We start from the raw sequence: 11345 nt of genomic DNA on the forward strand, positions 1-11345 counted from the left end.
CTAACCTGCAGGTGCCTCTGACTGCATCACACTCAGAGTAAGGTAACCAGCAAGGGGCTGGAGGGAACGGCCAGCAGAGTCCCTACATGGACAGATGTAACTGGAAGGAGGACAGGAAACAGTTACTGTCCAGCTGTAGATAAGACAGTGCAGCTAAGGCAGGTTGAGGGGCAGGAGAGAGGCTAGGGGAGCAGTATTACAGCAATGCAGAAGTGTAGCCCCAGGGTCCTGTCCTGAGCAGCTGGTCAGGGTAGCAGCTGTTAGTTCCCAGATGGAGCTCCTGACCTGAGAGGCAAGAGATCTAAGTCCAGCTGTTCTTGTAAATGCTGATGGTAATGCCGTATCTTGACATGACAGTGTTTTCGGATCATGCCATCTGTGGGTAGTAGCTCTCCAGTTAGCAGCTTCAGAAGAATTGACTTCCCTGCTCCATTGGGCCCTGCCAGAGCCACTCATGTGTCCAGGTCAATTCCAAATTCTAGATTATTGTAGATGCAAGGCCTACTTTTGTATACTTGAAGCTCACATTTTGCACCATAATGACAGGTGGAGGGATCTTGCCACATGGTGGGAAATAAAATGACAGTGTCTTATCGCTCACGACCCTCTCTGTCAGTGCTGATGCCATCATTTTCTGTAGCGTCTTCTCCTTGTTCTAGGCCTGCCGGGCCAGCTTGGCACTGCCATGACCAAACCTCACAATGTAGTTCTTCATGTGTGCAATCTGATCTTGCTCCCAGTGAAACCTCTTCATCTGGTTCTCCTCCAGCTCTAGCCGCGTCTTCACATACTGATCATAATTACCAGTATAATACTTCAGTTTCTTGTTGTGCATATGAATGATGTTGGTACAGACACCACTCAGAAATCCTGGGAATGGGAGACTAGGACCAAGATGCGCTTAAAAGATTTTAGTTCTTCCTCCAACCACATGCAAGCATCTAGGTCCAGGTGGTTGGTGGCTCATCCAGGAGCAGCATGAAGGGCCAAATAAAGAGGGCTCTGGCAAGGGCAGCCCTCATCCTCCAGCTGCCACTGAAGTCTTTTAGCTTCTTGCGCTGCATGGCAGGTGTGAAACCTAGTCCATGTAAGATCCACGAGGCCCTCATCTCCATTGACAATTCCATTCAGTTCAACAAATATTTAATGATCACCTGCTACATAAGAGGTATTCTTATTGGTGCTGGGTATATAAGAATGAGTGAAACAAATATGTCTTTCCTTAAGCTTCTGTTCTGGCAGGATGTGGTGGGCAGTGTTGGTGCCCTGCCCAAGTCCTCTGGCACCCCTTTCTCTGATTCCATGTGCTCTTCCTTCTGAAGCCTACACCCCTGGAGCTCCTTCTCAGAGGATAGCCCCTCAGCTCCTGGAGCTGCTTTACCTGCAAGAGCAGAGAGCTGGAAATGGCTCGGAATTCACTCTCCTTACCCTGTGGAACCTGGCTGAATCTTTCCTCCCTCTAGGATTGCACCCTTGCTTGGATTCTTCTTCTTTGCTCTGCTTTCCCCACTAGGGGTTCTCAGCTTTTGGGGTGTCCAATTTTCATACACTGCCTTCTTGAAAAATGGTCGCAACGATATTTTCTGTCTTGCTTGCTCTTTCAGCATCTGGCCACTCCCCATTAAGAGATGGAGTCTATGTCCCATCCAGTAGAACTTGGGTAGTGATGCCGTGGCCAATGGTGTACAGCAAAGGGGACTCTGACTTCTGGGGCCAGGTCATACACGATGATACATCTTCCACCTGATATATATATATATATATATCCTTGGAATCCAGCCATTATGCTGTGAGGAAGCACAGGCCACATGAAAAGGAACCAAGTTGCTTGGCCCTCAGACTCTTCTGAGTGTTACCAGCTGGTAGCCAGCACAAAATTGTCCCCTTCCTGTGTAAGACATCTTGGAAGCAGATTCCTTCAGCCTTCGGTTTAGCCACCCTAGCTGCTGCCACATGGAGCAGACATGAGCCTTACTCCCAGTGGCTGCCCAAACTGGAGATGCAAATGATCATCATTGTTTTGAGTCACTAAGTTTAGGGGTGGTTTGTTATGTCGCAACACTTACTAGACCACCAACCGAAGACAGAGGTGAGACAGGAAATACAAAACAAACTTGTACATTATACTGTATTTTAGAAGGTGGCAAGCAGTATGGGCAAAAAGAAAAGGGCAGTGAATTGGTCTGTGAGGGGTGCAGTTACATGATGAAGTAGGGTGAGGAGATGAAAATCGAGAAGATTTAAAGGAGATAAAGGAGCCAGCCATGAGTTAGATTTGAGAGAGCACCAAAGGCAGAGAGAGCAGAGTGTGCAAAAGCCCTCATTCAGCAGAAACCCTGGAATATTGAAGGTACAGCTGCAACACCAGGGTGGCTGGTATGGAGTTTGTAAGAGAGAGTATAGCAGAGAAGGTGGAGAGGTAATGGAGGATTCACAGATTACAATGTAAGGCCTTATTGGCCCTTATAAGGATTTTATCTTATCTTCTGAGTGAGAAGGAAACCAGTGAAGGGAATTGAGTAGGGGAGACATGTGATTGGACTTAATGACTTGAAACGATCACTGTAGAGAATATATTATAAGAAGATTAAGATTAGAATAGGGAGACCAGGTAGGAGGTTATTGCACTCAGATAGGCAAGAGGTGGTTGTAGCTCAGACCAGAGTGGCAGCAGTGGAAGTGCTGCGATGTGGTTGGATCTTGGATAGCTTAGACAGAATGACAGAATTTGCAGAGGGATTGCATGTGGGTGATGAGAATAAGAAAGGAGTCAAGAATGACTCCAGGGTTTTTCACCTAAGCAACTGGATGGGAGTATTCTCTTGGATTTCCAAGCAGATCATTATTTTTAGTATATGCAAAAGCTGCAGAGTCCTATAGCTGGATCCATTTCCTAGGGACTCATGACACTGTGCAACCTTCCTATGCCTCAGTTTGAGTGCATGTGTGTGAGAGAGAGCATGCCCACTCACATGCATGTTTCCCTTGAGGTTTTCCAACTGCAAAATGAGGGTTGTAACAGCCCCTAATATACCTAGAGATTATTGAGTCATGGTTGTTGTTAGATGACATAAAAGAGGTGATACATCTACAACAGGATGTGACCCACAAAATATTACCACTTGTTATTTTTAATGGAAGTTAGATATTATTTTAAATGCTTTGCATGTTATAGCTGATGAAATCCTCACTATGTGGCAGATATTATCAAGGCCAGCTTTATTGACAGGTGAATTTAAGGATCTGCTAATAGATGGTATAAGGGATGTGTGGCCAAGAGAAAATTCTAAGAATTCAGCATATTATTTTTGATCTGAACAGCTGTCATTAATCACTGTGTAGAAGAGTTGGAAGTGGGGAAAGATTAGAGGTTCAGTTTTGGAGTGTTAATTTTATCTCTCAAGCAATTGCAGATGTCAGAATAGGCAGTTGGATCTATGAGTGTGGAGTGTGTCTTGGAGTCTAGAGACATAATTTATACACACACACATGCCCATGTGCACATTTAACATAATATCTAACTTTCATTATAAATAACAAGTGGTAATATTTAGTGGGTCAGAGCCTGTGTATAATTTATGTCTCAACATGAGTCAATACGCACGCACGCACACACACACACACACACACACACACACAATTTATCCATGGGATTAGACCAGTATATCAAGAGAATGACTGTGAAAGTGAAGATGCCCTCCTCAGCTCCGATGTAATTGCCTTTATAAACAAACAGGTGAAACAATTCCCTGTAGTTCCCATCTGTCCCTCTGTCAAGACACACACACATACTCATATTGCAATGGGTTTCATTCCCTTTCCCCTCCCAGGTGTCTCCATCAACAGTTTGAGAAACCCTGCCTTAGCTAATAGAGATGCAAATAGCAGACTCAACAAATTTATGGCCAGATGTTTTCTCTCAGGTGTCACAGATACAGTGGACTCTGCAGCAGGACTATGAAGTGCTTTATCTGTGTCTCAGAGGACAAAGCACAAAAGTTCTCAATTCCATGAGAGCAGCAAAGCCTCGCACGTTCTGTCCACTGACTGCAAGTGTGCCCGATGGAATATACTTAACACTACTAAACTGTACACATAAAAATGGTCAACATGACACCTTTTAGGTTTTGTGTTTTGTGTTTTTTTTTAACCACAATTTAAAAAAACCTCAAGAACTGCTGAACGGACAACATACACAGTCATCCAGATGATACACTCATGGAAAAAATTCCTTTCTTTCTTCCTTCCTTCCTTCCTTCCTTCCTTCCTTTCTTCCTTCTTTCTTTCCTCCTTCCCTCCCCACTTTCTTTCTTTCTTTCCTTTCTCTCTCTTTCCTTCTTTCCTTCCTTCTTTCTTTCTTTCCTTCCTTTCTCCCTCCTTCCTTCCCTTCCTTTCTTCTATGCCTCCATCCCTGTCTCATCCCTTCCTTCCTTCCTTTCTTCCTTCCTTCCTTCCTTCCTTCCTTCCTTCTTTCATCTCTCTGTCCTATCTATCTCTATCATGAAAGAAAACGAAGTAATTAAGAGTAGGGCTTTGTAAACTGGAGTCTGGAGATTGACAGAAGATTGCACTCACACCTGATAAAGTTCAAACCACAGAATGTTCCAGTAGACTTTGATACACAACTGAGGTCAGTATCTGCCAGCCTTGAACGTCTCTCAGCTGGGAGTACCCCCATTAAATAACCAGTCTGAACAAGTTTGTAATTTGGGATTTCTGCACAGCCAATGAACTGCCTCAGCAAATAACTTTTTGTGGAAATCTCCTGTATAAAATTTATTCTACCCTTGCCTTATCAGGGCTGGCCTGATTCAGTGTACCTGAATTGCAATTCTTTGTTTCCCAAATAAATGTTATTTTCTTTGGCCTCTATGTCCATCTTTCTTCAGTTAACACTCTATATCTATCTCCGTCTATCATGTGTATTATGTATCAAAAGCAAGTTAGTTTGTGGTCATGGAACAATATGAACACATTTATTGCCATGGAAAAACAAAGTGCAACGTTCTCTCATAGAGAGTCAGACTGGCTTACTGATGATGTGGGTTACTTGGCATACATGTTTTGTCGTTAGGATGAGCTGAATGTAGACGCCAGCATTCCCACAGAATGCACTTCAAACACATATGCTATATACACTAGACCAGATACCTTACCCCTTGCAAATATTACACACTTGATACCAAAATCACCTGGAACATATTTTCAGATGTGTGTGTGCAAGAAATATTTGAAGAACAGAGATATAAGAAGCAGACACACATCAACTTGGAAAGAAGCCTTAGAGCCATGCACAGGCAGGACATTGAGACCCCAGAGCACCCAGTGTAGCTCACACCTGCTTAATCTAATGTATTTCAAAATGACAAAATATACTAGTTTTAAGATATCAAACAAACACTATGTGATGTGGTTTGGCTCTGTGTCCCTACCCAAATCTCACGTTGCATTGTAATCCCCAGCGTTGGAGGTGGGGCCTGGTGGGAGGTGATTGGATCATGGGGTCGGTTTCTCATAGTTTAACACCATCCACCTTGGCGTTGGTGTGGCAATAGTGAGCGAGTGCTCACGAGATCTAGTTGTTTAAAAGTGTGTAGTACCTCCCTCCTCTCTCTCTTCCTCCTGCTCCAGCCCTGTGAGATGTGCTTGCTTCCCCTTCTGTGGGAGGCAAGCCACCCAGGTGCCGAGGCGAGAGACCGAGGGCACGAGCTGTTCCAGTATAATAAAATATATAAAATAAGAATAGTTATACTAGATATAGATAATAGATATGATTATATATGGACATCATTAATCATTAGTTTGTAGCAATTACTCTTTATTCCAATATTATAATAATCCTCGCTCTACAATCATAACCTAGGAAAAACCAGAGATAGGAGCTGAGGGGACGTAGTGAGAAGTGACCAGAAGACAGGAGTGCAAGCCTTCTGTAATGCCTGGGCAGGGCCACCAGAGGGCTCCTTGGTCTAGCGGTAGTGTCAGTGTCCAGGAAAAACACTCGCTCCTTTGCAGACTGGGAAAGGGAATCTTCCTTTCCTCGGAGGAGTTCAGAGAAGACTCTACTCCTCCACCTCTCATGGAAAGCCTGACATCAGTCAGGCCCACCCGCAGTTATCCGGAGGCCTAACCGTCTCCCTGTGATGCTGTGCTTCAGTGGTCAGGCTCCTAGTCCGCCTTCATGTTCCATCCTGTACACCTGGCTCTGCCTTTTAGATACCAGTAGCAAATTAGTGAAAGTACTAAAACTCTCTGATATGCAGACATACTGGCGTAAGCTATCTCTCTCTCTCTCTCTCTCTCTCTCTCTCTCTCTCCTCTCTTTCTCTCTGCCTCGGCTGCCAGGAAGGGAAGGGCCCCCTGTCCAGTGGACACGTGACCCACGTGATTTTTACCTATCATTGGAGATGGCTCTCACTCCTTACCCTGCCCCTTTGTCTTGTATCCAATAAATATCAGTGCAGCTTGGCATTCGGGGCCACTACTGGTCTCCGCGTCTTGGTGGTAGTGGTGCCCCGGGCCCAGCTGTGTTTTCTTTTATCTCTTTGTCCTGTGTCTTTATTCCTACAATCTCTTGTCTCCGCACATGGGGAGAAAAACCCACCGACCCTGTGGGGCTGGACCCCTACACCCTTCACCTTCCATCATGATTGAAAGCTTCCTGAGGCCTCCCCAGAAGCAGAAGCTGTTATGCTTGCTGTACAGCCTGCAGAACCATGAGCCAATTAAACCTCTTTTCTTTATAAATTACCCAGTCTCAGGTATTTCTTTATAGCAATGCAAGAACAGACTAATGCATTATACTACTTGAAAAGCTCTTCACTCTTTCCTATTCATTGGGTCTACAGAGGTTTACTGTGTTAGACAGTCATTCCTTTTAATAAAGTCGTGCACCACATAATGACGTTTTGGTTCACGGAAAACTGCATAGACCACAGCTGTCCCATAAGTTTATAACGGAGCTCAAAATTTCCTGTCACTTAGTGACGCCTTAGCTGCCACAACGCCATAGCGCATTGCCTTACTTTTTCTATGTTTACATACGTTTAGATACACAGATACTTACCATTATGTTGCAATTGCCTACAGTCTTCAGTTCAGTCACATGCTATCCAGGTTTGTAGTTAGGAGCAATAGGCTCCACCATATAGCCTAGGTGTGTAGGAGGTTATATCATCTAAGTTTTGTAAGTACCCTCTAAGATGTTCACACAAAGATGCAGTACTCAGAACGTACCTCTTTAGATATATTCAGTATCTTAACACTGAAATCTATTACCCTTATTTATTCCCAATTAAAATATTGTCATAGAATGGATGGATGGTTTATAAATAATTCTGATGTGGGATAGTTTCTTCAAATAAAATCTTACCATATCCTCCCAACTCCCTGCCAAAAAAATAAAAGCAAGTGGAAATGTAGGAATAGGAGTCTACCTCCTTGGTGGCCTGATCTATGAAACCCTTGGTGCTCTTGGATTACACCTTGAGAAACACAGATCTTGACCAATATTGATAGGGGTGCGCTGTGCTTTTCTCAGTGCATACTCAGTAAAGCTATACACATAGTACGAATCACAAATATGGTAACTACTTATCTATCCATATTTTGTTAGAATATGTATCCTCGTCAGTGCAAATGCATTCATCTGCTGATGGGCACTTGGGTTGCTTCCACCTCTTGGCTATTGTGAATAATAGTGTCTCTAATTGTGAATAGTGTCTCAAATTGTGTTCTGTTACAATGGAGAACAGATTCTTATTGAACTTATGTAAGTAACCACATTGCCATAAATTAAGTACACTTACAAACCATTTTCAAATTCTGAATAAATCAGGTAGAGAGAAAGAAATATACTCCAATATGATTTTTCATGATCACCATTTCCCATTTGAACACGTTTCCACACTTCCTCTGTGATTTTCTTTGAGTTTACATTAATAAAACAATGGAAAGATTTGGGATACAGTCCCTCCTTGTGAATTTTCTATCTCCATAGCAATGGAAAACGCTTGTGAAATATTTAGCAGCTTCCTATAAATCAGAACTTACTTTTATAATCAGCACATCTGAGATAAAATGAGTAATCTTTCTGACATACTTACTGAGATGAAGCAAAATCCTGAAATCCCCAGGGGTAAAAAAGAGAACAATTACATTCAACATGGCTTGAGATGTATTAATTTTATTAACATGCTAAGTGCTGCAACATCATTACAAGAGAACCCCTACATTGCCTCTGGTCACTCTGCTTTCACAAACTAAGAAATGTGACTTTAACTCTTGCTTTGTATATATGGACATGCAGTGTATGTCCACAAGAGATTTTGGTGGATTTCCAGGGGACTCACAATCCAATGATCATGTCTGTAACTGAAGGCAGCGGTTTTAAAGGGGCACTTGGCATGAAGGGTATGCAGGGGAGGGAGTGAGCACATGTGGGATCTATGTGACTGTCTCCTCAGTACCTTGTCTATCAGGTGGCTGAGCTGGCACCGTCGCAAACAAAGAGCTAGGTTGTAAAGTGGCCGCTGTCTCAAGATACACTCCAGATGGGACAGAGTTTCATGGTGGGCATACCTTAGGTTGTAAATTGACTGTTTTCTCTTGAGGCAATCTCCTGATGGGAGAGATTTCCGGCTTTGGAGCTTCTAAGTAGGTACATGGTTAGATGAGAGCTTGCCCTGTAGGGAGTGTCTGGTGCAGGGAAGGCAAAAGTAATGATTGCATTCTAAAGATTTGTTGGAGCATTATGGTACAAGATCTGGAAAGTCTCTGGGAAAACCTGTCTTGGTTCCCATACAGAGGGTGCAACAGAAGTAAAATCTACCACAAAGAAGTGTGACTGTTCTTGCAACCGGGGTGAAAGTTGAAAGTAGCTTCTGCCACCACGATGATCCAGATCTGATCCAGGATGCTAACGAATGATCTCTCGATGATGTTCGTTCAGATGTAGCTTTGATTTGTTGGTGCATGTCTCTCAGGGCTATCGAGGCATTTCTTTAATTATCGGGGATGTATCCACAGCAGTTAGTCTTAACTATCGTGCACGTTCCCCACTGCCAATTGTAACTGGAGTTCCTGTGATGATATGATGACCACTTGGCTCAGTATATATTTAACAGGTTACAAAAGGAGCTATGAGTATTCATGAAGGTGATCATAAGCCCTGTTTAGTTCTTGAGAATGGGTCTGTTTAGTTAAATAGCTGCATCCCATCCAGGAGATGACATTTTTTATGGAAACAAAAGAAAAACAAAGGTTAATGATGGGCACAGCCTATCCAGATATTAGACTCAAAGTGTCTTTAGTTACAGAGGAGGGAGTTGGTGGCAGACTAACATGTTTTTCTCATCTGTATTACAAGGAATGAGGTAGCAGTAATTTCACTGGTTCCAAATCAGAGAAATAGAAGAAAAATTTGAAAGTGTTAGTTTAGGGACTCATAGTCTGGAAAGAATTCACAATTTAGTCCACATTGCAGAAAGTAATAATAATATTAAAAGGCAAAACTCAAAGATAATGGACAAGACTACAATCTAACAAGAGATGTACTATATAGTTTTTTCTGAAACATATTTTTTCTCTCTCCAGTCTCCATTCTTAATAAACACAAATCATAGTAGGACAAACTTATTTTCAAAATTTTAGTCTTATGATGCTTGGCCTGATTATTTGGATAAAGTGCAGGAAGAATAATTATTTGGCAGATAGGTTCCTTTAAAAATCAGCTTTGCTGGAATTTTTATTCATAAGGAATCTTAGATGAGACCTCTCAAGGCCTCAAGCCCAGGCATGGTTTTTTCTGTGCTTGCAAATACTTGTATAGACTGGGTAAACATCTCTCCTTTCGAGGTCCTAAGATAACTTGGGGATCCTAGGTCTGTAGGAAAGTGACATTCTTTACTTACCACAGGTCAGGAACCCCATATAGGGACTGCATAGACAAGCTATGAGGCCAGTTTTTCCAAGGGGCTTTTATCAGCTCTACAAATCAATCATGATTCCTTAGAGCAGTCTGTTTATAGCTAAAAGCATGCCATTCCAGTCAAAGCCTTGGGGAAATAACCACTGTCTCTAATTGTGTCCTGTTACAACAGAGAACAGATTCTTATTGAACTTATGTAAGTAACCACATTGCCATTAATTAAGTACACTTACAAACCATTTTCAAATTCTGGATAAATCAGGTAGAGAGAAAGAAATATACTCCAAATTTCACTCACAGGAGTGTACTTTACCCAATTGTTAAAAGCTGTAAATAGCTCAAAAGAATTATGCTTTTCTGTACATGAAAACACAAAAGAATTAGCAATATTTCAAACAAGAAATCATAAAAAGATTATTTTGGTCTTTTGTTAGTTCAGTCTATGTAATTAACTCTAGGTTTGCTGGATATTCATGAATACATTAGCTCTCCATGGGAGTCTTGGAAATTTTTTTCTCTTTTCTAATATCACAGTCTCCAAAGTTATCAGAAACCTGCATTCAAGAGTACCTGTCAGAGTCTTAGAGCTGATTATAAAGAATCAGAGTAAAAAAGTGATTATGGGTGACATGAGCCTCAGAACAGCCACAGTTAAAGACATAAACAACAAAGAAATCTGGTCATCTCTGTGGCACAAACAATTTAGCATAACAATCATAATTACTACTGATAACATATCAGGATTATAGGAATCTTATACAACTTTGGAACACATACTAAGAATATATTTATATGATTATAACCCAAAGAAAGCTTAACACCATTTTGTATTTGACAATGTTTCCTATATGGCTTCAATAGACCAATAAGCCAAATATGTCTCTTTTGGACTTTAGGGTATCTCATATCCAAAAGGGTTGACCAGGTCAAAAAAGGACTTAATTTAGAATTTGACTTTGGAACTTTTGTTACATATCAAAGATTTAACCACTTGACATTACAAAATAGAATCCCGGATTACTATATGTCATTTATTTAGACAAAATGATAATTCAAAAATTTTAAAAAGGCAAAAATCTTTACTTGTTGGTAGAGGAAAGGCTTGGCTTTCTAAACAAGACCCAATAAAGGTAGCATGAGTCCAACTAAATCTGTCTTTTCTTCCCTCTTTTTTCTGTCATTTATTCAAAAGGAAAACAAAAATCTTTCATTGTCTTTTAATAGTACATGAAAATCTTGTTCAACACAGAAGCCAAATTTCACCTTTAAATTAGTGTACCATCTATTAATGTCAAACACATTTCTTTTTTTTTTTTTACACAAGATCTCACTCTGTCACCTAGGCTGGAGTGCAATGGCATGATCATGGTTCACTGCAGTCTCAACTTCCCAGGCTCAGCTGATCCTCTCACCTCAG

At 41.6% G+C, this 11345-nt stretch overlaps 1 pseudogene across 1 annotated transcript; it reads right to left on the minus strand.

Annotated features, from left to right (window-relative positions):
• LOC105527032 lies at positions 1–1109 on the minus strand (annotated as a pseudogene). Its single transcript, XR_001004182.1, has 2 exons — positions 286–1109; positions 1–100 (listed from the first exon to the last, which is right to left on the minus strand). The product of XR_001004182.1 is annotated as an ATP-binding cassette sub-family F member 2 pseudogene (transcript).
• Positions 1110–11345: the final 10236 nt, after the last annotated feature.

The sequence above is a fragment of the Colobus angolensis genome, unplaced genomic scaffold (genome assembly GCF_000951035.1).
Source record: "Colobus angolensis palliatus isolate OR3802 unplaced genomic scaffold, Cang.pa_1.0 Scaffold601, whole genome shotgun sequence".
NCBI classification, from domain to species: domain Eukaryota; kingdom Metazoa; phylum Chordata; class Mammalia; order Primates; family Cercopithecidae; genus Colobus; species Colobus angolensis.